Source organism: Vespa mandarinia, chromosome 11 (genome assembly GCF_050613455.1).
Source record: "Vespa mandarinia isolate Hongniang chromosome 11, ASM5061345v1, whole genome shotgun sequence".
Lineage (NCBI taxonomy): Eukaryota > Metazoa > Arthropoda > Insecta > Hymenoptera > Vespidae > Vespa > Vespa mandarinia.
Genome location: NC_140820.1, coordinates 930,001 through 957,797, shown reverse-complemented (window position 1 = coordinate 957,797; position 27,797 = coordinate 930,001). Strand labels below are relative to the sequence as shown.

Here is a 27,797-nt window from a genome sequence, read left to right as displayed (position 1 = left end):
TTTGGATTCTGAGCCTTTTTTTCTCGTTTCCTTCACCTCTTCCTTTAAACGATTTTTAAAGAACCCCTTTTTAATATTGTTCACGTTTCAATATTGACAGGGTTTTAGGAAAAATTTAGCTTATTTTTGAATTCACTTGATATTTTGAATTAAAACCAATTAGTAAAGGATTAATTCGTATTTGCTTTCACTACCAAGGTTGTAACAGCTGTGTGAAAATAATTTTATAATATTTTTCTCTTTTTTCTTCTTCTTTTTTCTTTTTTTTTTTTGTCATTTTATATACACGTAATGTAAATACACACGTACGCCCATTCGTATGCAAATATATGTATAAAAGCATAAATGTAATTTGCAACAATTTGACGTGACGATACGATCTCTCTTGTTCATGTTTTTTTTTCTTGTTCCCCGTTTTCTACAGACAACTTTTTCTTTCTTCTCTTCTTGTTTTTCTTTTTTTCTTTTTATTTTGTTTATTTTTTTATTTTTTTATCTGTTTCTTTTTTTTTTTTTTTTTTTTTTTTTTTAACAATGACTTCTTCCTGGAAGTAACAACAGTGGTTATATTCAGGAATGAAAGAGAAAAAGATAAAGCAGGTTCCCCCGTGTATAGAGAGTTTTTTCCAACGAATTCATACAAGCACTCGTAGAAAGAGAGAAGGAAAATAAAAATGCAGATAGAAGGGATAGAAAGAAACAGACAGTCCGGTCTCGGTTATTGGTTCATTGATTTTTGCATCAGTGCGATTCCAAGCATTGCGAGATTGCGAATATCGATATGCGACGACGAGGTGGAGGCGGTGGAAGGGAAGGAGGAAAAGGAGGAGGACGAGGAAGAGAAGGACGGCCCTTCAGGCAATGTCAGACGAACGGAGACAGCCTAGTAGGTGGGTAGAATCGATAATCCACCACCTAAGCGAGTCGATATCTCCTGGTTTCTCTCTCTCTCTCTCTATCTGTCTCTCTATCACTCTATATCTCTCACTCTATATCTCTATCTCCCTTTTTCCTTCGTCCATTTCCATCCCTAATCAGTTTCTTTCTTTATCCATTCTTCTACCCTTTCTCTCTTGAATTTTTCTATCGTTCTCCTTAGGATTCGAATATACGTATTGAATGACGATAAAAATACCAACGAATTATGAACCATCTCTCATCTCTGTGGACTTAAACTCGATCCAAGATACAAGCCAGAAATCGGATAATAGATTTATTGTGAGACTTCAGCCGTAAATTAATATTTATCGCTCGGGAATTTTCTCATTGAAATGGAATTTAATTGTTCGGGATTTATGAATAAATGCCGACGGACGTTCTCGGCATTGTAATTTGAGAATAATGAAAAATTCGTCTGCAGATGGCACATATTTATTTCATTTTAATTGATGATCTTAAGAGAGACAAAAAAAAAAGGAAATGATGACAAAGTAAACAAAAAAAGAAAAAAAAAACAAAAAGAAGAAGAAGAAAAAGAATAGGGGGATTTCATTTTAAAGATCAAATCAGGAAAGATTTCATTTGGCATCTGTCATTCTCTAAGAATTTATATTCACGATAAATATTTTCGATATAGAATGCCAATGGTCGAGCAATTTCTATCTTGAGAAACCATTAACGAATATATAGGAGAGTCGAGTGACCGATCGTGAATCGCTTGACCACAGAAGCGCGAATGATTCGGTCTGGCGGAGGCTACGATTGGTTTCCGGGGTTCAGCGCCTCCGCCGGAAGTCACGCCAACTGTTAGCTGCACGCCAATGCAATGGCGTAAGATGTCTAATTTGATCTAATAAAAACGTATTGTCCATAGGGATCTGGAATAATATTATTTTTTTAACATTTTTTTTTATGAGATTACATTTTAATAGTAGTATATTACGATAGGAATTTGTATGTTAAAAGGTACAATAGTAATAATTCTAGATTGTTGACGACGAAAATCACTTAGTCGACGCCTTTGCGGATACTAGATAGGAATTGGACAAAGCGAAGGGCATCGTTGCTTGCGTGATCCCGCAGGCAACCGAAAATCGTGAAAAGATTTTATAGAGACGAGTAGAATCTACTTCTCTCTATCTCTTTCTCGTTACGTCGTCACGAAAGCTCGACCCTCTGAGTATACGCAACAAAGGAGCATTGCGGTAAATCAAACGAAATCATTTCGAGCTTTGCCCATTGTTTTTCGAAGAGAAGAGAAAGTCGTTGATACGTTTATTATAGACTTCATCGTACATTATCATAATAATATTGCATGCCCTTTGAAATGTAGAATTTCACGTTCGATCGGCAGCTGTGCAGCTAAAATCTCGCCTAGCAACGATATTAATGATGCTCTAATTGCCAATTGTCGCGGCTTGTCCCGCGGTTAATGCGGTTGCGTTTACCGAGAAAAATATTAATATTACGGTCTACGCTTGCTGATCGATGAGAGGTCGTGGATGAATACGAGAAGAATCGATTAATCGCGTTACTCTTGTGGGACATACCTGTGGCTATACCACAAGATTCCTCTCGAACGCGACGATTGTCACTCTAATTGAAGGAACTCGTTTACTTTCACCCAAGAAAATATTCTTACGAGAAAGCTTTCGTTAAGTGGCCCGAAAGCTACGACAAAGTTGCAAGAAGGATGAGCTCTCTTCGTGAATATTGTGCTCCTTGCAAACAAGGAGAATAGAAGGAAAGAGGTATGGGAACGAGATTTGGTAGTTGGAGGGGTTTGAAGGGAATCCCAGGTTGTGCTGCTTCGTCGCGCCTCTGTGTAGCTTTAGCCGAGTTTCTCGGTCTGTTTGTAGATACGTTGTTTGCTCACAACGGGTGTCTAAATCCGTGCCACTTAACGTTAGAACGGAAGCACTCCACCATGCGACATACTGCAACAATAAGTTCCCTGACCATGGATGGCTTTGAGCCATTCCATAGTCGTGAATCGACTATGGATGAAAGTAAATCCGTTTTACCTAAACATCACGAAAATCTAATAACAAGACTTTTACGATATCTCGTTAGATTTAAATCTTAACTATATCGTTCGGCATTGTTTCAATTCGAATCACCTAGTGTCTCTTGCAAAAGAAAAGAAAGAAAAGATAAAAAAAAAAAAACGGAATTAGATATGCAAATGTTACATCGTACTTTTCTTAATATAAAGATCGAAAATGACGAGGGGAAACAACGGATAGAACCACGTAAATATTCGAGCGACATTGTCTCTTAGTAAAAATCTTCCTTTTTCTCTCATCTTTCGTTTAGTTAGTGAAACGCTATCTTCCCTCATTGTCTCGGTAATGAGACGAAACGATAAAGTGGTGCACTTTGAAAGTTTATCGGCGCTCCAAGGGTAAGCACAGTCAGAAAGGAGACAGAATAGGGGAGAAACGAGTTTGAGAAGGAGAGGGATGAGTGTAAAAGAGAAGAAGACTAGACGGAAGGAGCAAAAGCGGCCATTCCTGAAAATATCGTAGGATTCTCTTAAGCGTCGCTATTTTCCAGCGAAAATAAACGGATCAAAACGGATCTGTTTATATATGTATGTAAGTATAATTTTCGTATTTTATGAACGTGTTCTTTCTCAAGTCTAATCTCCCAAAAAGGGCAAAAAAAACTATATATATATATATATATTAATAAATATATATAAATGTTATCTTTATATATGATATAAAAAGTTGGAAAAAACCGATCATCGATATTCGAAACAATGGATTTTCTCTTCTTAATAGATGTCGAATCGATTCGAGAATCCAATTAAACTCGATCTATACGCGTTCTGCGTGACTTCGGCATCGGAAACATACAAATCTATTTACAGTATTCGTCAAAGGCTGTCACGAACAGGTACTCTGGTCATGGTTGCAAATAGGTCCGATTCTATGTCCGCCGGAAGCGATCAAATTATTAGCCCGAAGACGGGCAATGCTACCGGCGTTTAATGCATCGATGCACGCGAAATCATCGACGCAGGACGATATTCAGAGAAATCATCCTCGACCGACAGCTATCGCTGATAGATTCGCTGATATCGCTGATAGTTCGACGATCGATTGTTTCTCTTCGACTATGATTAATGTAATCTTTCAAAGATCTACGGATTATTTCAGGTTGCATTTGATCACATTACAATTGATTTAATGTATTATCTTTTTTCTATTTCTTTCTTTTTTTCTTTTATTTTCTTTTCTTTCTAGGAACGCAAAGAAATGGTTTTAAGAATTTAGAAAATCAAGATTTATTAGTATTTATTCTGACATTCTCAGAGGAAGAGAGAGAGAGAGAGAGAGAGAGAGAGAGAGAGAAAGGTAAAAGAAAGAAAAAGTTAGAAAAAAGGAGTCAAAGCTTGCACGATTGTCAGCTGATGGCACTTTGCACGTCCCTTAGGAGATTCGTAAGCGGTGCGCAAGAAATTCCGGGAGTACAAACATGAGCGAAGGTTCGCCGCTGGGGTCCACTCGAGCGGGCAAGTGAACGAACGAGCTAGCGAGCGGCTCTAACTTCTTCTTTTCCCTTCGCATCGGCGAAGAGGGACACTGGACAAACGGTCGGCCATTTCTTGCTCGAACGATGCTTGCCCGCGGCAGGAAGCTCACCGAGACAAAGCGTAGCAAAGGGGACAGTGGATACGAGAGAGAGAGAGAGAGAGAGAGAGAGAGAAAGAGCAGTGGTCCATCTAAATGCACGCTGTCGTCATAGGTCGTTGCCCTGGTGTCTTGCTTTTTGAAACTCTCGGACTTTCTCTGGACATTTTTAAAAATCCAGTATAAATGAAGATATTACATTAAATGTTTATATGTTTTTAACTTTAACCAAAGAGCAATACGAGATGAATGATTATTATTATTGACTCAAAGAAAAAAAAAAACAAAAAGAAAAAGAAAAAGAATCTTAAGAAAACAATATCTTTTATTTCATAATAAAACAGAGAAATAAAGGAGAAAAATGATGCTAGGTCGAAGAAAGAGAAAATTTTCAACATGAGCTATTATTGTCCACTGTTGTACATACGCGTTCTCGCATGCGTGTATATATATATATATATATATATATATATATATATATATAGAGGTATATACATACCTATATATCTATGTATTCGAAAGGAGAGGATCTCATGCTCGAGAGAACGTTTCTAGGGTGGTTCTAGTAATACTGTCTCGAGACACACTCGGTGGGTAACGTTACTAGTCGTGAACGGTTCAAACTAGTTTATAATACTAGCGAGAGTGAAGAAGGAGAACCTAGTGGGATAGCGTTCACCGTCGGCTCTACGATGTGGGGATAGGAGAATGGAGAGAGCCGATGCACTGTGGCTCGTGCTTGCATCGTTTCCTTGTTCTGCCCTACGAAGAGAGGATGGTAGTACGATTCCATGCTCGTAAGGCTGGACTATAAATAATGAACTCGAGGCTCCTTGAGCCTCCCCCGGAACATACCCTACAGTGCGCGCTAGTTCCGGGGTAAGCTTCCAGTTTGTATCGTTGCTGCATCGTCGGCTTCAGTGGTGCTCAAATTACACCTTTTCCTTTTTCCACAAGAGTTCCCACAAAGGATTTTAAACGGGGAGAAATAAAGTATTCGCCATTTCTTACGGTTTAGCAATTTCGTGACGACTTTACGTTTTTGATCTTTTCTTCTCAACTGCAAATGGAAGAAGATACTTCTTACGCACGACGAAATAGGAAGATAAGAAATAATATCTTTATTTTACAACCTCTCGTTCCTTCGATTCAATTCTACGAGGAGAATATTCTGCAAAAGATCGACGTAGTTTAATATCGGTATCGAATATAATTCTTATTACGACGATACTATTTCTGTATTATATTTGAATTGATAAAACGTCCAATCTTCGATTGATCTGACGAACGAGACGATGTCGTGACGATTTGAAATTGATTTTATTAAAATTCCTTACATATCATTGTCGGATAAATTATGAATTTTTATCTTTTACAAATTTACGATAGTACCGTTAATGGGATGACGAGATAAGAGCCTAATGTATCTTTTTCTGGTTCGTTTGAAATCGATAGCAACCAACCGAGGTGTCGTACATTTCTCTTCGACTATCGTTTCCTCTCTTAACGGAATCAACTTAAAACATTGTACATACGAGCGGTCTTACCGTTTCTCCCCTGTCTCTTCTATTTCTACCCGAAGAGTTCCCGTCTTTGTAAGTATGTATGTATCTACGTCGGAGTCTGCGAAGCGTATAGTGATAAATAGGAAAGCAACGGAACCTCAGACGAGGTAATCCTCTAACATTGAGTCGCAGCTGCACGGTATCACGATCGAAGCGTGAGAAAATATCTCTATACACTCGTGAGAGAGAGAGAGAGAGAGAGAGAGAGAGAGAGAGAGAGAGAGAGAGAGAGAGAAAGAGAATTTCACCTGAGGCAAAATTGTCACATCTACCTTTTATGTTTTTACGTTTTTATTTCAGTATTATTCCACTTTGGTAGATCAAACGATTTAAAATTTTTTATTAGCAGATTTCCGATTTCCAAATTGAACGAATTTTTTAAAAGTATTCTTTTTCTTTTTTTTTATTTTTTTTTTTTTTTATTTTTTTTTTATAAAATCTGAAACTATCTATTTATAGATGTCCGTTACGAGCTAAAAATATATTTACGATATAAAAATTATAAATATTTTCAAAAGATTTGAATCGTTTAAGCGTTTGATAATATTGTTTAAACTCAATCAAAATTAGGAAGGAAACATTAGAATTAGTCGATTTGCACCTCATCATGTCCGACCGATTCGGAATCGTTTCTAGAGTCGCGATAGATAAAGCTGGTCTTCCTCTGTCTGTAAGTGGAAACGTTCGTTCAACGTCAGAGTAGTTGCACGTAGTCGGGGCTAAGCTGTCGAGTGAAGGCGTAAGAGGGTGAATAATCATTTCCCGTCGTAACAAGGGAGATCTAGCTCGTAACCGCCCTTGCTTCGCGCCTTATACTCTTGAGTCTTTCGTTCTCTATCTTTCATAGTTTACCTACTTGGATCGAAGGTCGTATTATTCTGTAAATCGAATGAATCGAAAATCATATCAAAAATAGAAATAAAATGATTCGTTTCGATAGAATGGAAAAGTATGCGTCGAATAATTTTTAAACAAAACTGTAAATATTCGTTGATATTTTTTTTGTTCTTTTTTTTATTTTGTTTTTTCAATATATCGCTATGCATGCTTTCTTTTTTAACAAGCGAAAAACGATTTATCTTATGATAAAGCATCGGCAAGTCCGTGGCCATTTCCAAGAAATTATATAGGTCAGCGATGCTCGTGCAGCAAGCGCGGTGCATCGAACTCGACAATTTTTTTTTATGTATACCTACTCGTCGTCGACTCTACTCGAAGAATTTATGTGTACACATATACATGTATGAGGAAGAGAGAGAGAGAGAGAGAGAGAGAGAGAGAGAGAGAGAGAATTAGATAGATTGATGTGTATGTATGCAGGGATTAACGGAGTAGTTTTTTGTGAAGGCTCGACGACTAGATTTCAAGGATTTGCATAAGTGTATGCTCCTGTTTAATTCTATATAGCACAAAAAAGGTACGAAAACAGATGTGTGCATATTTATCTGATACCTTTTTTTTTAACCAAGACCCGACGTCGATCATTTAATTATCGAGAAATTGTCTATTTAAATCATTGAATAAAGTATTTTAAAAATTTCTATATTTTACTATCCATCAATGCAAGAATCTTTTAGAATATCTACAATATTGGTTAAGCTGTGAATGAAGATAAATTTAAAGGTTAGAAATATTAAAAAAAATAAAAATTAAATCAACTTTGCATTAGGAATTTAATTATGCATATTAATCAATTCAAATACGAGCGCGTTTAAATACATTTTTCTCGTATCGCGCATGCGCGTTCAAAATCGTAGTTTACTCCGATTGGCTCCGCCATGTTAGATTTTTGACAGCTATCAAGGTATCACGGAATTCACGTCGTCGTCGTTTTAATTACAGGTAATTAGTATTTTTTATAACATACAGTGCCATTTTATATATCAATCGATTGTTTACAATGCAATTTTCAAGGGCTATTGTTCGCAAATTGGGTCATCATCGAATTTACGAAATATCCACGAAAATAAAATCGGTATCTCGATATTCAATCGCCTCAGTAATGGCGTCATAATTATTCTTGAATTTTCGGATTTTATTATCGTAATTTCGACACTTCTCTCGAGCTTTAATTAGATTCAAGATAATAATTAATAATTGGATAATCTTGTCCAATCGAATTTTTTATAATATATTCCTTTTCATATACATATGTCATATATGATGTAATACACACGCAAATGCATGTGTCTGTGTGTGTGTGTGTGTGTGTGGACCAATTACACAACTATTGTATTCTGTACTAATATAATGATCTTATATATTTTAGTTATTTCTATTATTCTACAAAAAAGAATAGATCAACCCAGAATACTGTGGTAATCACTTTTTATTTTTAATTCTTCAATGCAGTATTGTAAGTCCATATAGTCATAGATATAACATGTTTTCTCTCTTGTATAATTTTTATTCCATGTAACATAGAATGGTCTCCACATTGGCATATGACTCTTTACATTCAATAAAATTGCTTTAATTAATAAAACGTTAATAATTTTAATTTGATATTTAATTGATTTATTATACAATACTTCTTACTGCCTTCAAGAATGATATACAGAAATTGTACTTTGTAAAAACATTTGTTATTTCTTGTTGTATAATGCATTTGTATTTCCAGTTAATTTCATGTAATTATAATTTCTAACCCAGGGCAGTCATTGAGTCAATGTTTGTTCATAGTATATTTTTCATCAAAATTACAGTCAATAAAATTTTATGAAGTAGAGTTAGTACTTGTTTGATAAATTAAAGTTTCATGTGTTTTGGGAATAATATTAATATTTAAGTACATGCATTGGATGACTACATATAAAGTAGTTATAGAGTCAGTGTTTGTACGCATAAAGATTTTTTTTCTGGCAGTCGCACAGATTATAATTAAATATTAAAAGTAAAGATATATATATATATATATATATATATATATATATATATATACATAAATTAAATTCAGTGTTCATACGGAAATTAATATATAAATATGATATATTATTCAGTATATCATGGAGGATGGAATAGTACACTTTTTCTGTATAAGTCTATTAAAAGGCAAATTTTAAAATTTCATATCTAATTATTTCACAATTTACTATCAAAACATGGAGATATAATAACAATTTAATTTATATCATTCCAGATCATTATTGGTATTGAACCAAATAAACCAACAGCAATTTCAATTAAATTTGATGTTGACCTAACATATTTTCAACCAACTTTTTATGCGGACGAGTGTTTTGGAGCCATCAGGGAACTTCATAAGTAGTGAGTGAAAAAATTGAAATCCCTCTGGTGCTCATCATGTCGAGGATGAAAGGTCCAAATCGGCACGAGTTACTGGTTGTAATTTTTTAAGTAGATAATTGACGAGCACGACCGTGAGTAAATTCTCTTGTGGGTTTACTCGCGAGTGGCACATGCCTTTGTGTATTTTTTATATTATGCATGCTTATATATATGTGTTTGTATGTATATTAGCTCAGGATAGGGTCTTCTTGTTATAACGCGGTAATATTAATAATTAACAGCACATAATTATGTGCACTCTATAATTTGTTTAGTTTTTTATAAAATTAGTATAGTAGTCTAATGGCTTATAATCAACTTAATTATAACAGCATGTAACCTATGACGTGCTTTGCACAGTAGTTCATTTATACAAAAGTTATATATCTGATACATTGATATATGTAAAAAAATAAACAAGAAGGCATTCGCGACAGGTAGACTTTGAGTTATAAGTGACAAAGTATTATTTTATAAGTTAAGAAAATTCACTTATAAAATGCGATTTTTTGAATAGAATATAAACATAAATTTTTAATAGCTGTATATATATATTGCAAAATAAAACGAAGTCTTTTATAAAAGTTAATCCATAATAATTAATTAAAAATATTTTATTTGTAAGAAAAATAAATCTAGAGTCATTAGCCCGTAGATTATAAGTTAACATTCTTTTTAGCTCAGGATTTTCAGCTATTAATGTACTAATTCCCGTTTTTGCTCCCTCATGTTTTCTGCGTTCTCATCTGTGTGGTTACCCAGGTGTAATTCGCATGAGTGAGAAACAGTTAGCGTGGGTTTAGTTTTAAGTTCCCTTTATTTGGCGACTGTTATTGCATTAATGATTGTGCACGATGTACCTTGCACCGGATGTGTGGTCGTACGTTAGGTGGTGAATTGTACATCGTTACGTGTAATTTCCAAATACTTGTTTATATGTTGTTATATATATATAACAATACATAAATATATATATATATATATATATATATATATATATATACGTAGAAAATATTGAATCTGTTTTGAATTAAATATATGATAATGGATAAAATAACTATTATGTTTATATACTAGTACCTATTAGTATTTGTATTGAAAGTAAAACCTTAATGTAAATAATCATTAATTCTGACAGTCGATTTCAGCTAATTGGTACGTATCCCTAATTAGTTAAAAGTTATACGCGTTTGAGCTAGGGTGTCGGAGGTGTCCCGGGACATACTCTCTAGTGTAGGCTTTTGCACCCTGGCGGTATGTGTGAGAATCGTGGAATGTATGTGTTGGTATAAATGTTTTGCTATTTTTTTCATATATAGGTATAAATAGGTAGGTAGTATACTTCCGTGTGAATGTCCTTTTAATTTTTAAGTAGGTAGGACCGGATAAAGTCCAAAGAATAAAAAGGACTGCTCACTTTAGAAGTTGAAAATCTCGTTTCCAAGTATTTGCAAAGTTTCAGCAAATTTTAGAATTTTTTAGCATATCTGTTTTTATTTTCGTATCTTGCTGACGCTCTGCATTTACAGATATATCGATATTAAATCGTTTAAATGTCTTCGCTTTTACAAAATTCATTTCTATCAAATTAGCAAAGATTTTTCAACATGTTGGATAAATTTAATATTAAGTATATTAACCCTTCAAATTTTGCAATTTTTAAAGCAATAAAATTTATCGTAGATTTTATAATTTTGTTCGATACTTTTTTTAATATTTAAATTGCGAAGGATTAGTAGTAGGTTCATCGATCGGATTCAATATCTGCTGGGGCGTTCGCGTATAAATATGTCTGTGTAATTGCGCACGATTAATGGATTTCTCGAATCCATTGATCGTCCACAGGCTAAAATAGTTCGTAAAATATATAATCACACTTTTTATTTTTAGTTTTCTCTTTTTTCTTTTTTTTTTTTTTTTTTTTTTTTTTTTTTTTTTTTTTAATAACAGGGAATGCCCGATAGCAGTGGTTAGGGCACGAAGCAAAGAAGAGGCTATATGCCGAAAAGGCCCCCATAATTTGTGGCTCAAGAGGGCAACTGTTGAGAGATGAGTCAATTTTTAAATGTTCCTACTATATTCGAATCTTCAAAGAATGGTTCATCGTCTTATCACATTGTTATCATTTCGCCACGTAGTCATTTTTGCTCGTCTATAGAAGTTATTACAATTGGAGATTATGAATCATTTCATCTTCTTTAAAAGATGCATTATTATTTAGTTAGAGTAGAACATGGTTGCAATCACGTCTCGATATATTATTCAGAAATTAATTAAATATTATTAAAGTTATATAGTAACACTTGTTAATATATTACATTTTTTGCTTTATTCGTTTTTATGATCTTTTTTTTTGAGAGAGAGAGAGAGAGATAGATATTACGGATTAAATTTTATATTAGTTCATGTTGATAATTACATACTTCGTTTATTGTAAAAGTAATATTTAAAATTTTTTATTCCACTTTCTATTTATTATTATATCCCATAATGTAGAATCATTGGAATAAATATTGATTCACTCTCATAAAAAATAAAAGCTAGGATTAGATAAGCATCTATCGAAAGTTGCATCTATCACACACATCAAAAGTACGTGAAACATCGTATGCTTTTAGCCATTTATAAAATAATAATATCTTATATGATTAAAATATTTTTTATTTTTGTGTCAAGTGATTATTCTGGGAACGACAATTTGACGATTGTATAATCGATTTCCTCAAATAGAACGATTAAATTAATTGTTATTATCTTTATTTCGTTCGTACAAATTTTAAACGCTTATAATGGATAGCTATATATATATATATATATATATATATATATATATATATATATATATATATGTATCAATATATTTGCATTTCTGAAGGCAGACAGAAAATATTAAATATACTTCTTTTTTTTTTCTTTTTATATCTATTTCCATATAAATAATACATTGGCGATCATTCGTTAGAATAAATACAATTCAATATATTTTTTTAATTTAGCCAAGACTTAAAAAGTAATTATTCATTCTTATAATTACGTATATGTATGTAATATTTTGTTGCAGGTGCCTATCACGATTGTTTTTATGTATTTATTAATTTAGTTATATATATATATATTTTTTTTAGATTTTTTAGATAGAAAAGCGACTTTCTTTTTTGCTTTGTTTTAGTTTGTTGATGTACGTTTAGTTTAAGATTATTATTAAGACTATTGACTAAAGATTATTATTAAAAAAATAATATATATATATATATAATATTATTAAATTAATTATATTTAAAATTGAATTAATTATATATATAAAAGAAAATAATATTAAATAATTATATTTAAGATCATAGTAAAAGGTATATAAACAATTTGTCTCGAAGAGGAGAGGTTGATGGTTGATGCATCTTCGATCGATTTACATCGAGTGGAAAGAACGTTCATTAAACGCGATTAATTAATATGTAATTCCTGCCCGCGGGGTTTCGCTTGCAGCAAGCTCCATGTGGTGGGATCTGCTGCTAATCGGTATTACTTTGCGATTTATTTAAATTATATAACATAAATATTATCGAACTAATAATTGAATATTTCAGTGTACGCTTGAGATAAATTCTTTCAGTTTTTACTTTTAATTTTCTTCACAATTTTTTTCATATATATATATATATAATATATATGTATATGTATATTTATTTCGAAAAATATACAGAGGAAACGTTAGTATCGATTTTTACAGTTACAGATAGTAACGGTGTAATTACTTTCTTCCTCTCATTCATCTTTTCCTCTCTCTCCAAGCTTCTTCGTTTTACCCCAACTAGACGACTACCCTTTCCTCGATGGTATCGTGTTCCATGATCCTACTGAATCGCAGTCATTAACGTCGTTAACCGTGATCCTATCTGAAGACGGTGGTATAACTGCTCGCATCAGGAATAATCCGTTCTCGTCGATCGTACCGGCTCATTAAGAGCGATTAGAGAATCTGCCAGGGATTAAATAGCTATGCGTTTGTTTTCGTCACTTTATTATCCAATTTGGTTTAATTTATTTTTAATCGCGATAATATCATCTTTACGTTCACTTAATACCCTGATATCGTTCATGGAATATTCACTTCTATTTCCCGTTTGTAAATAATATTTTTTTTTTTTTTATTCATCGTAAGATTAAACGTATGTAATATTAGAAACGCGAAGTTTATTTAAGAGTTCTTGGACGTTAAATCAAATAAAAGGAAAAGAGAGAGTAGGGTGGTATGAAGATAAACATTTGCTAAACTTCGAAGGAACGGTCTCTTTCTTCTTTGTTTGTATTCTCAAGAACAAATAAAAACTTCATTAAAGGCCTTGAGAAGGATCCTTATTCGTTTTCACTTGTTTTTTTTTTTGTTTTTTTTCCTTGTTTTTTTTTTTTTTTTTTTTTTTTTTATTCCTTGAGACCTGATACGAGAGAACGCGCTCGCATCCAAATGGAAATTAGTTCGTATTTTCTAAAAGTTCGTGTCACAGTGTTTGACGTTTTCCCGAAACAATATCGTAAGCGTAGAATTTTGGCGTCGGTACGGAATAACGATTGAAATGATAGATTTGAATCTGTGACTTTTTCTTCTTTTTTTTTTTTTTTTTTGGTTTTTTTTTCCTTATCCGCGCATAGGAACTTTCCAACCTACTACGGCATGTTCACGTCGACGAATTAGAGTTAGTTTGGTGCGAAATAGGAAAGAGGAACATTTTCCGTGAATTCCAAGGTTTTCCGAAGGTCATCGTAGATCGAAATGTAACTCTTCTCTAGTATTGGTAGGTGTAGGTCCCTTAGCGCGAGTTCGACGAGTACGGTTCGTTCGAACCGATCACCGGGCATATTAACGAACGTAGTAGGGCTCATAAATCATGGTCTGGTAGGGAGACGCAGCCAATCGGGTTGCCGGGATAGCTGCCATCGGCCAATCGAAACCGTGCCCGAACGGACGCGTACGTCGAACGAATCCCACGCCCCGGAAATTACGTGTCCGACTCTAAACTCTGATGATTGATGAGCCAGCTGTACGTGGAAATAGTGTGCAAACGTTCTCTTCTCGTTCGCTTATCCTCTTCCGAGTCTCTCTATGTGCGCACGTCTGCGAATTCGCTTACTTTTGTTACTTGTGTAAGAGGACACGAATGAGAATCCGCGTCTCCTCTTCGCGTTTGTTCTTCTTTCAACATGGCTATATTTTCCTCTATTCCTTTCACTTCTATTCGTTCGTACATTCTCTTTTCCGTTTTGTCTTCTCTATCGTTCTTTTTTACCATTGGCGTAAGCAATATTAGAATCTATATATACATACAACATACAAACATACATACATGCATATATATATATGTATATATAAACACAAAGAGAGAGAGAGAGAGAGAGAGAGAGAGAGAGAGAGAGAGAGAGAGAGAGAGAGAGAGAGAGAGAAAAGACGTGAAATTTCTTCAAGCGCAATTCATCAAATATTTCCTCATGATTAAATCGATATGAATCTATAATTCCCGATATTAATGAGAATGATTGTAAATGATTATATTATAAGCGATTATTATTATACATGACATTCGTACAAGTTTAAAAATAAATTGATTTAATTGAAACTCTTTAAATAATTATCTATGAATTTTTCGTAACTTCGTTCGGTTGAGAGAACAATGACCGATGGTTCTTAGAATAGAAGATCGTCGTTTCCAAGAAAAGTTTCTGGTGAAGAATCGATCGAACTTACTCTCGCCACTGGTATTTACGCCATTGGCAGGAGAATGTATTTTGGTTCCTGATCATCAATCGTGCCGAAATACTTGAAGAAGACTCATATGTCTCTCTCTCTCTCTCTCTCTTTCTCTCTTTCTCGCTTCATCTCTACCTTCTCTTTTTCTCTTTCTCGTTTCTAGGGCACAGTAGGAGGAATACATATCGTTTCGAGCTGTCTCATGGTGACATTCCCAGTGGTGTTTCTTGGACGATCAGCATTCCCAAACGTTCTATCCTTTTCGTTCCTTTTTGACGAGGGATTTGACTTTTCTCAATGCAGCAGCCTCTCACGAATCATATCCTTTCTCGGTGTGTCCATTCTAGTACGAGATGAGATTATTCTCTTCGAAGAAAATTCTCATAGAGTTAGATACCTATGATACATTCATGCGTATATCGTATGACCTTTCTTCTTTTCTTTTTCTTCAAGTCCTTCCATAGACGATCAAAGGGCCGACGTATGGAAGGACGATAGAACGCGATTGAAAATTCCAATATAAAAGGAATTTCACTGGTTCGGTCGTCCGACGTGTTCGATGTAAAACATATAGATGGGAATATTTAAAGATCCTTCCTTCGAAATCGTAGAAATCGCGAAATTCCGAAGAACATCGAGTCGAAGGGGTAACTTGAGTTGCAGAGAAAGGGGGAAAGGAGGTTGAGAGTCTCTTCTCTACGAGAATCATATCATTTCGTTCGTGATTAAATTTCTTATCTGACTATCCTGTGGTATTTTATTTCAGTGAATAGATTGCTAATAAGAACATTTATTTCTACTTATAAAGAGGCGGCTTGAGAATGATGAAGTATCATCGAGCAGCAGCTACTTTTTTCCTTTGGGGTTAACTAAGCAGAAAGCGAAATTATGTCGAACGATCCTCTCTCTCTCTCTCTCTCTCTCTCTCTCTCTCTGTCTCTGTCTCTGTCTCTATTTCTATCTTTATCTTTCTCTCACTCTCCTGTTTCTCTTATCTTTGAAGCTTATTTATACGTCGATGGATTTCCCAACGGATATACGAGACACATAAGAGTCGTATTATTCTCTCGATGTTTGCTGTAGGATCGAAGTACCGAGAGAGAAAGCGAGAGAGAGAGAGAGAGAGAGAGAGAGAGAGGGAGAGAAAGAGCGGAGAAAGAAAAAGAGCCTTGCACGCCTCGTTCGCGACTAACATAGACTTGTTTAAGGATCGAACGTGTAGGGAGTATCTTCTTTCAAGTTGCTTTATGTAAGAGAATAAACATCATACGATATTATGAAAATATAACTATAGTTCTCGCGAATATCGCTTCTTTTGCACACGAATAAAGAAATTGCGTTATATTCGCATTATATTATATAAAGATACAGAAATATTCAAACGATTGTGAATACATTGTAGGGATAGATTTAATATAATTAAAATAAGACGGATCGTAATTAAAACATTGATAGATCGATAATGTAATAAGAAAAAGTGATAATTCGATTACGATATATCGAGTACGAAGAAAATTTAAATATTCAGATTTGGTTGATAATCAAATGTCATAATGTTAAATCGTGAGAGAAATGAGAATTGGGTTTATTTAACATTCTTTCATCCGATCGTATTTCTTTTAGATGACATTTATTATCGCACAGTTTATATAAGGTTGGGAAAGGAATTTGAGAAGGAAGGAGGCTGATTCCGCGCGGATTTGAGTTCTCGTAACGGCTTTGGTAGGAAACGATAAGGGACGATATCGAGCTAAGATTCAAAAGCTTGTATTTTCGGAGAGGAACGAAAGAATCGGTTCTATCCGTTTTCATCGAAAGGAAGGCTTAGCTCCCTCTGAAAGGCTTAGAACATAATTCGTATGATTTGGTACCTTGCGAAAGGGAATCTATGAGAACTTGAGAGAGAGTGGAGAGAGAGAGAGAGAAATTGCATAATCTCCAATATTCTGATTGTGTCGAGAGACAAAAATAAAAAAGGAAAAAGAAAGAGGGAAAAAGAGAGAGAGAGAGAGAGAGAACTCGTTGAAAATATTGGATAAAATTTTTATAAATGGTTCGCTCTTCAATTTTTAATATTACCACGTACTCGACTGATTTATCATATGTCTAAGAAAGAACAAAAACGAAGAAAAAAAAGAAGAAGAGGAAGTAGTTCGTATTAACGACGAATAAAAATTTCAAATCTCTCGTTTTTCAGTGATACTCTGATTCTCTTTTTCTAGTCTTCACGTTCACTCCTTCGGTCGATAGGACAGACGTAGGGATTCCACGTGAAGTCGTAGGAATTTTGCTTCCTTGGAATATACGTTTTTACATGTCGCGTTCTGTTGAAAAGAGCGCCGTGTTCGGAATAAAGAAGAATCGGGATAAGCCTCAAATTATAGGGGTTTCTCTCTCTCTCTCTCTCTCTCTCTCTCTCTCTCTCTACATATATATATATATATATATATATATATATATATATCTTTCTCTACTTTTTCCTTTTTTCGTAGCATTTGAAATCGGGTAGGTACCCAGCTTTCCGACGAAATGGGAGCGCGATGAAGAGGAGAGGATTTTTCGAATATGATTGGGTAACGAAAGGGAAGATGGGTTGTGCCGGAAAAATGGTATATCGGCTCTCCGCGTCATATAACTAGGTAACCAGGTGAGAGGGCAAATTCAGTGAAGTGAAGAAGGACTAGGAGAAAAAGAGAGAGAGAGAGAGAGAGAGAGAGAGAGACGAAGTGATAGAGGTAGAGATATAAAGGGAGAGAGAAAGAAGAAAGGAGCACGAAGGAGTTTGAGGGACCTCCGGTGCACTCGAAATGATTGAAAGACCGAGAAAATTGAATTCTCGCATTTGATCGTGCCACCTCGGCTCCTCTAATTGAACGACTCGTCCTCCTTTCGATTATTTTTCTCTACCCGTCCTCCTTTTCATCTTCGTTCCTGATTTTCTTTACTTCTATCTCCCTGTCTTTTTCTACTTCCACTTCTTTCTCCCATTTAACGGCAAGTCGTTTAAACGCTATTCCCTTTCCCTCCATCTTCTTTTCTCTCTCTCTCTCTCTCTCTCTCTCTCTCCTCTTCCTCATCTCTTTTCGCTCTTCCTCGTCGCGCCACATCCAATAATTCGTTTATCATCGTCGTTTAATGGTCGGCGAAAGTCGGCAAGTTTAATGAGTATTCTGTCACGTCGAAGCTTCGAACGAGAAGATTAGAGCGCAAACGTAATCTCTGTTCGTTTACGTCGCTCGTAGAAAATGTTGAATTCTCTCTCTCTCTCTCTCTCTCTCTCTCCCTCTATTTCTATCTTTGTCTCTCTTTCTCTTTCTCAATCTTCCGTAATGCCGCTAATTTAGAGTGGCACTTGGGCCTGTAATACGTGCCGTTAAGGGGATGAAGATAAAGGAAATAGTTCTACGCTTGGTCGTCCATGGACCTTGTGGACAATGCGTTAAAGAGATACGCCATGGTAGTTATCCTTCGTATTCTCCTATTGCAAATTAGTATTCTCTTTTGTTCGGACCTCAGTGGAGACCAATGTATATGCATGGATGCATGAATACATGCACTTTATATAGAATGCTAGTACAGATAAGGGACTATCGGAAAATATTTTGCGAGGGAGAGAACAACGATCGTTTGTCGGCCGATAGACGCGAGATCTATTTTTTTTTCTCTTTTCTTTTTTTTCTTTTTCCTTTTTTTCCCTTTTTTTTTTTTTTTTTTTTATTTTTTTTTTTTTTGTTTCGTTCATTTTAAAATACGAGAAAAAAGAATGAGGTGAAGGGGGTCGGGGACGAACGTTAATTCTCAACGTCGATGTATTCAAGCCATAACCTTTGGCATTTATATCATCGAAATATAACGATCATTGATGGATGCAAAAAAATCGTTTGAAAAATTCGGGCGAAGAGCAATGCTGTGCCACTGCAACGAGAGGCTAGAAAAAGAGAGAGAGAGAGAGAGAGAGAGAGAGAGAGAGAGAAAGAGAGAGAGTTGGCTCGGTGACGCAGTTTGCGACAGAAAAATGAAAATTCCTGTCTTTTCCGGCATAAATCTACTTGGCCATTTGGCGCGTGTGCGCGCGCACTCTACGATCCATTTTCATTTTTATGAACGACAGGGAACAGAGAAAATCGACGGAGAAGGAAAGTACATAGTGGTGCACGTTATTCAGAGAGAGAGATAGAGAGAAAAAGAGCGAAAAAGAGAGAGAGAGAGAGAGAGAGAGAGAGAGAGAGAGAGAGAGAAAGCGTAAAACGCCATTCTTCGTGGTGCAAGCTACATCCCGCTTAATAAATACCATCGGTATGCAAATAAAGTCAATCGTCCGATCGTTTGAATTTTAATTCCTCGAAATACGAAATTAAATTTGGCGGGTCGTAGGTTCAGAGGAAAAGAGAAAGAGAGAGAGAGAGAGAGAGAGAGAGAGAGAGATAGATGAACAAGGAGGGTGAGGAGGGACGTTCGCGGTTCTCGCGGCAACTATGGCCGACAAATCGACCGATACAGTTACGCGAGGATTTTATTTAACGTCGAGATATCGTATCTCGTTATAGAACAGTAGAAAGAATATAGACTACTTGTAGTCTACAAAACTATTGTAAACTATAGTTCGTTAGAATTACGATTTTATTTTATATCATAAACATTATTATTAATTAAATATTTCATTTAACTTATTTGACAATTTTTTTTATTCTTTGATACGAATAATAAATATACTACATATAGTTTTCATTTAATAGGTGAAGAAAAAAGGTATCTTTTGAGGATTCATTTTTTAAAGATACTTTGCAAATATCACTTATCCGCAATCCCGAAATCATCATTTGGAAAATATCGTATCTCGATGGTGCTAACGTTCGTATTTGCGTTACAATTTCGTGTGGGAATTGCAAATATCGTTCAATGCCATTCCTACATATGTAGGGCTATGTACTATGCAAGTACATACGTAGATAGGTACGTACGCTCATCTCGTTGGTCTGACGGTTGCCGACGATCGTGGTAGTCGAGCACATATATTTTTTATCCGCTCTTTTTCTTTTTATACGACCTAAATTTTGTATCGGAAAGCATCGAGCGGAGTTAATGCGTCGATATATCGTAAAGCCCTGTCGTACTCGTTTCGATACCGGTATCGAACAATGTAGATCGCGAAAGCGCCGTTCGAGTGTAAAAACGATGTCGTTCAACGGCACGATTATTTCCACGGAAAGCTCGCGAATCGCTCGTCTTAATCAAGATCGACGAGGGCAAAAGTTCGATCGGATGACGTGGTAAATTAAAAAATTACGTGAAATAGCGTTCCCAGTAATCACCATCCGAAAATATCGGACGTCTTCGACTGGAAAAATTATATTTCGTTTAATTGAGAATTATATTCGTGATAATAGGAGTCATTATTATTAGAAAAAGAAAAAAGAATTAAAGGGTGTCTTGAAAATGGTAATTGATGTCGCTCTAATAATCTAATTCGTTTAGATAAAATAAATGAAACGTCTCGACATCTGTTCAGTAATATCGATTAGCACGATGTTTTATTAACATTTTATTAATATCTTTTATGTTTTCTTTTTTAAACCAAACATTTTCGTACGACGAAAATGATCATAAGATCATTCTCTTTGGATTGAATTGTATTACATTCAATTATACATTTTTTGTAAATGTTATCTAATATTATAAAACAATTAAAATCAGCGTTATCTAATCGGCACCGATCGTAAAATTTTCTCGAAACGGGCACGGATCGCAACAAGGAAAAGGCGTACAAAGGTATTGTTCGCTTCGTGTTTTGAATATCAAATTTACGATCGAAGTTGGGAGTCGTATTTGGTAAGTTCTCCACACGTATATATCCACCCATCCATCGTAACACATACATATATATATACAACACATACAATAGCGTTCTCTCTTTCTCCATCCCGTTCTCCAGTTCTCTCTATCCTGTCGATGGAAGAGCCGCGTAAAACTTTGCCTCTCCATTCGTATCCGAAACACGAGCCTCGAGCATTTCCTTGCGAGTGAGAAGACAAGAGAGGAGAAGAAAAGAGAGGAGAGGAGAGGAGAAGAGAAGAGAAGAGAAGAGAAGAGAAGAGAAGAGAAGAGAAGAGAAGAGAAGAGAAGAGTACGAAAAGGGAGAGTGAATTGAGTTCCTCCTTCGAATTCCGTGCCAGCTCGTTTCGGTGCTTGCGGCAAGATCGATCGATCGAGAGGAAAAGAAGAACGACGAGATACGCCTTTGGAGGATGTGAAGAAGAAGAAGAAAGAGATATATAGATAACACGTCTCGTAGAAGGAAGAAGGAAAATCTGTGGCGATAGCAAAGTCTGCAAGAGGAACACGAGAGGAACATTCTCTCTCTCTCTCTCTCTCTCTCTCTCTCTCTCTCTCTACATCTTTCTTTTCGTTTTCTTCAGCACTACGGTGGCTTCCTTCTTCTTCGAGAGTGCCACTACTCGTTGAACGCCGAATCGAGGAACGCCTAAGAAGAAAGAGAGTGAGAGAGAGAGAGAGAGAGAGAGAGAGAGAGAGAAAGAGAGGTGCACGGTAAAGAGAAAAAGAAGAAGAAAAAGGAGAAGGTGAAAGAGTGGAAGGAAAAGAGGAAGCAAAGGCGTGAGAAAGAGAGGAGCGAAGAGGAGGAGGAGGAGGAGAAGAGTAAAGTCAAGAGTGGGAACCGACTTTGGAGAATCTCTCCTTCTCGAGTCGCTCCTTTTCGTCGATGTACATAGCCGTTGAAGTGGCGGCAACAAACGCGCCAGCAGACTTTCTTCCTGGTTGGCAGGCCGGGTCAAAAGTCGAAGGGTAGGTGTTAACGTTGGTGTTGGTGGTGGCGGTGGTGTTGGTGGTGGCGGTGGTGTTGGTGGTGATGGTGCTGCTGCTGTTTCTCTCTCTCTCTCTCTCTCTTTTCTCTTTTCTTCTCTCTTCGGTTCTCGAAGATGAGGCGTGGGGTGTTATTCCCGAAGCAGCCGGCCCGCCGGAGAAAAGTCAAAGTTGAGCTCCAGGGGATGGTGCCTTCCAAAAGGGTACTCTGCTCCGTCAAAGAACCTAACTCTCTTTCTTTCTTTCTTTCTTTCTTTCTCCCTCTCTATCTCTTTTCTTTCTCCTTTTCTTTCTTTTCTATCTTGGCTCTTCGCGTTTGTTGCTACTCCTCGTAAACTCCATTTCCACATCACGTACGAACCATTGCTCGAGTCCGTCGCCCTTTCTCGACTCATCTGTACTCTTTCTCACCTTCTCTCTTGTCTCTCTCTCTCTCTCTCTCTCTCTTTTTCTCTTTCTCTCTTTAGTTTCTCTTTTACGTCTTAGACTTTTCCAAAGTGCGAACGCATCTCGCAATGGAGTAGAAACCTTCGGTAAGAATCGTGCCGTGAAAACGAGGTTGATTAGGTCAGGGATCGAGGACGGCTCGTTGGTTTACCATTTTAAAATATAAAAGTATAAAATATAAATTAATGTTATAAAAGGAGCTGAAAAAATTTTCTACGTATAAATCGTAAGGTAAAAAAATTTTTCTCTCGAGTCAATAATTTATTTCTTCATTGAAGAATCCATGAAAAGTAAAGAATATCTTTTAGTCATAGTTCGATCTTCGTTTCTATTCGCGCCACGTTTGAACGAGCGAGAAAGCCGCAAAAGAAGCTGCATTGGACTTGAAAGCGATGTCGCAAAATTAGGCGTTCTTCCGATTGGTCGTTCCGAAAGAAGAAAATTTCTATGCCGCCCCCTTCTTTCAGCTCCTTTTCCAAAGACTTTCTCGACTCGTTGTAACGTCAGAAGATCGTAAAAGTGGAAGATAGCTATCGTTTGGAGTGCGAAGTCGGGAGAGCAACGTGTAGGAAGAGGAATAAGAAGGTACCAGTCGGAAGAAAAAGAAAGAGATAGAGAGAGAGAGAGAAAAGGAAGAAAAATAAGAAAAGACGGTTGCTTGTTCGACTTCGATTATCGATTGTGGCCGTAAAAGTTTTTCCATGCAGGTGACGGCAAAAGGTAACAGAACGAAAGCCAGTCGTCTTTTTGCCCGTAGAAAAAAACCTTCCGATCGAGCACGCGTAACCGTGCTTGCATAATTAATTCGCAAGCACGATTCTACTCGCAAATGCGTTTGTCGAAAAAATTCGAGAGAGAGAGAGAGAGAGAGAGAGTGAGAGTGAGAGGAAGAAAGAGGAAACTAAAGAGAGCTTTTCAGACGGACCGTTCAAACCGTTCATGGCTTGTTCGCGTCGGTTAGTTGCCTACATTTTATCGAACCGTCGGTGAGAGCGTAGGAACGAGAAGATATAAAAGAAGAAAAAAAAAAAGGAAAAAGAGAACAGAGATTGTTAAGAGAGACTGAAGAAAGAGTCACATTTTCTTTTTTGGAATTATTAAAGAACGTTAATTACGTGCGTAGACCTGAATCCATATTTTATCAAAGTGACATTTTGTTTCTTTTTCTTTTTCTCTTTTTTTTTTTTTTCCTCTTTTAAGGTATATACTTTGAAGTCGCTTTGCCATACGAAAATCGTCACGTTAATCGTACCACGGCAACGACGCCACGCTGAATCATTGACGAAAGTGTTCGTGTTTTTATCTGCGACGTGGAATGCATACCTAATTAGAATTTTGCTACGCGTCGGGAATACATTCAGAATATGAATTTAAAGGGATCGATTAGTCAAGGAAGCGCCACGGGGATCGTCATTTTCCGTTCGATGGAATATTAAAAATCTGATTGCATCACGTTAACCGAATAATTTCTCTTCCTCTTTCTGTTTATCTGTATCTCTGTCTATCTATCTGTCTCTCTCTCTCTCTCTCTTTACTTCTCTGTTTCTTCATCTGGTATCGCCCAAAGCTGTCGATGAAAATCGATCTTTTAAATAGCGTGATAGAGAGAAATAGAGAGAGGCAGACAGATAGAAAGTGAGAGAGAGAGAGAGAGAGAGAGAGAGAAAGAGAGAGAGAGAGAGAGAGATGGGGGGAGAAAGAAAGGATGGGGTGAGAGAAGGAGGGAAAGAGAGAAATCACAGTTAATACCGGCGTGTAGGATTTTAATAGGGGCTCGAAAAATCAATGTCCTTATCTTGTTACTCCGCGAGAGTAGGGGCATCGCCAAATCCGCGAGCGGGGATTTATTTTGGAATGGATTTTATAGAAAATCTATAGACATCGCGCTTTTTGTACCGGAAACGATTTACCGCAGGTTGCGTTACTGAATCCGAGGCGATCGTATTCTCTTTCAATATCTGTTAATCCTTTGAAATTAGTGTAATAAGTGTAATCGGGATAATAAGTTAAAATTAAGTTCATCGTTAAGTTTCCAGCTTGATTTTTTTGTTTTAATTTTTTTTATTTTCTTTTTTTCTTCTCCTTTTTGTTTTTTTTTTTTTTTTTTTTTTTGTTTACGAAGACCACAACAAGAGAACGAGAAAAGTAAGAAACATTTTCCTGATCTCGTCGTTCATATATGCTAGAAGCACATGAAAATGTTTTACGTACCACCTTTCCATGCTGATTTTCAAATATACTTCGTTCTACAAACGAATCGTACAAACAGAAGCACACGGCCGGAAGGCCGCCACGAAGTGGCAGCTACGAAAACGCGAAAACAAAACCGACGAGGTAGTAGGAGTGGATGAAGAGAGAAAGAGAGAAAGAGAGAGAGGGAGAGAGAGAGAGAGAGATACAGAGAGAGGAAAGAGGTGGTAGGTGGGTATTCGACATTGGCGATGGCCTGAATTCCGTGACGGAAAATCTGCTGAGAAAATACACGGTTCATTGTGCCACGGCAGTTTGACAAATTGTGTATGTCTACAAAACCTACTTTCCCTCCTCGCCCGTTCTCCCTTTAGTGCTACGAAGTCTTCCAGCCCCTTTCCACTCTTTTCCCTTCTTTTCCTGGTCGTCGACGGTGCTTCTCCTTTGCCAGCGTTTTCCCTGTCTCTCGTTTTCCTCCTCATTCTCTTTATCCTTTTCTTCCACTTCCATCTCTTCTATATTGCCATTACCCCCACCCTTTTTGGTCCTCGTCAACGACCGTCTGAGATTCTCGCACCAAAACTCGTCGTCCAAAAAGCAAGAACGTATATACGAGAGCGTATCCACTTTTGATCTTTCAACCGGATAAAGAGCAACCTTTACTTCGTCCTACCGACGATTTATTTCGCGCGAAAGTAAGCGAGCATGTTCGCTTCTGGAAATGAGAAATTTTACCGACTCGATCCTCGTCGTCCTTCGTCGTTTTCCTTTTCTTTCTTCGCCGCCCCCACCCCCAATCCTCCCCCTTCTCTTCCCACTAGTTCGGTCGTAACGTTGTGCCATGCGTGATTGATCGTCGACAGTTTTGGTTAAATTTAACACGCCTGCTCCATTTCCCCATCGATTTCACTTTTTCTTGTTTTCTTTCTACGAGATCGTCCTCGAACGAATGAAAACGTGAATAGTTTCGTCGATAGGTTTTCGCTTTAATTTTATATAACTAATTCGTGGTTTATATCGAAGTCCAATTTATTGGAACTTTTTACTCAGAACCGGATATATAGGTACGTATATACTAGATATTCTAGATTTAAATAATATTAGCGTTATTCGTTAGAAATGGATATTAGCTGCTTTGACATGCAATTCGTTCTATATCGGATCGATATACGGTAGAAAACTTGACGTATCGCGCACGCAGATTGAAGCTCCCTCCCACGTTCCGTTTGCCCACCCCCCGTTGATGCCCCTGTTACCCTCCCTCCCTCTTCCTCTTTCTCCTTGATTCTCCCCCGTATAGCGCGAAATCGTCAATACATGTTATCCAGTTTCTCTTTGTGCCCGATACAATCGGAATTCGACGATACGTTCGAGTTCAATTTCTTCTTTTCGTGAAATATCGTAATCGTTAGGATGACTATGGCAACCAACTACTTTCGATGCCAACTATTTCGAAAATTAAAATTCAAATCTCAAAATTCAAAATTCATATCGTCGATATAACTCTAGGAAAATCAACGTGAATAAAAACACGTTAGTGAAGAATATGAAGAGTGGATTCAGAACTGAGGGAGGGATGGAGAAAGAGAGATTGAGAGAGAGAGAGAGAGAGAGAGACATTGGTTCAGTGATCTTGGCCTGTGTATCCCAGGAAAGCAGTGAACTCGTCGGAATGAACGAACGAACGAACGAACGAACGAACGAAACATAGGGACAGGTTCGTTTCGTCGATTCCGACGGCAGTATTTTTTAATTGGCAGTCGCCGTTTGTGCGGAATGTTGGCGCTGCTACGGCGAAATTGATAAATCCTCGGCCATTTCGCATCGAGCGATGCGATGGTATGGAAAGGGGGTGGCGGTGGTAGTGACGGTGGTGGTGGTGGTGGTGGTGGTGGTGGTGGTGGTGGTGGTGGTGGTACTGGTTGGTATGCTTGTCGGTTGGTTGGTCGACGTGTATTTCTATGTGTATACCAATGTATATGTTTGATGAGTGCCAGAGAATGAGAGAAAGAGAAGAATATAGCATGGCATATACGATGTGTCCGGTACATTGATCGAATCAAAAAGCTCCAGGGTCAATCCACTCGCTATGGTGGTAGCAAATCGGTCATCTCGACCGCGAGAGCAACGTCGTCTCTTTTGTAAACGTTCGCATTCGTCCCTTCGACAGATGATTTTCAGGTGCCATCGAGAATTTGTCTCGTCACTTCCTCGCGTTCGAAAAAATAAAAAGAAAAAAAAAAGAATAGAAGAAAAAAAAATCTACTCGCGTATCAGCTGTTTTTTGTTTTTTTTCTTCTTCTTTTTTTTTGTTTCGTTTCTTTTTCCCTCCCTCCCATCCATTCTTCCTTCCTTCCTTCCGACGAGTAACCATCGCGTATCACTCTTTCCCTCCACCCCTCTTCTCGCTCGATATTCGTCGGCTAACACCGGACGAGGGAGAGTTCGTTCGACGCAATTTCAGGCTGATAACGCGAGCCGCGAACCGAAAATATAAGCGGAAATCCGTGCTCGATCGGCTATCATGCGAAATGTTCTCCTGCTTTTCCAAGCGGAGATTAGCCTACGATATAGTTTTTCGATGATCGCACGGAACTAACGGCTGAAGAATTTTACGAATCATTTTGTTCACAACGAGAGAAAGAGAGAGAGAGAGAGAGAGAGAGAGAGAGAGAGAGAGAGAAAACGAATGGCAAATACGATTTCGTCGTGATTGATCGTGGAATATAAAAGAAGAAAATAGAGAAAGAATATGAAAAAAAACAAGAGTAAAAAAAAAGAATGAAGGAATAATAACTTAGCCTTTGGCGAATCAACGAAGTGTACGTATAAAATCCTGCGGGCTTACGAAGAATTTCGAAGATTCATGAAAGCCCACTTCCCGTAGTCTTTCCGGATTAACCATAGATACCTACTATGCTTCCAGCGACACGTCGCGACGCGACGACGAGAGTTGGATCGTTTCTCAGAAAGCGGAAATGAGGCAGTCGGTCTTCGTTGAGACGACTCTGTAGCGAAAGGCGTTGGAGAATAGTCGAGCTATCTCTCACGGATTGAAGAATTATGCTACATTGGGGAAGAGAAAAAAAAAGGTCACGGAGAAAGAATAAGAGGTTTACCTCTCCTTTATCTTTTCTTTTTTTATATATTTTTTCTTTTTTTTCATCCTTT

General features: G+C 36.9%; 2 protein-coding genes across 3 annotated transcripts in view; one reads left to right on the top strand and one right to left on the bottom strand.

Moving 5' to 3' along the window:
* The window catches only part of Lar (tyrosine-protein phosphatase Lar), a 494,163-nt gene that overhangs the window by 422,418 nt on the left and 43,948 nt on the right, over positions 1-27,797 (bottom strand). The window lies entirely within an intron of this gene.
* LOC118441289 (uncharacterized) overlaps positions 7,936-27,797 on the top strand; it is a 176,949-nt gene continuing 157,087 nt past the window's right edge. For both annotated transcript variants that reach the window (XM_035865473.2, XM_085660235.1), the window contains exons 1-2: positions 7,936-7,984; positions 9,282-9,409. The gene's annotated coding sequence lies outside the window, so the exon portion shown is untranslated. The remainder of the gene's footprint in view (positions 7,985-9,281; positions 9,410-27,797) is intronic.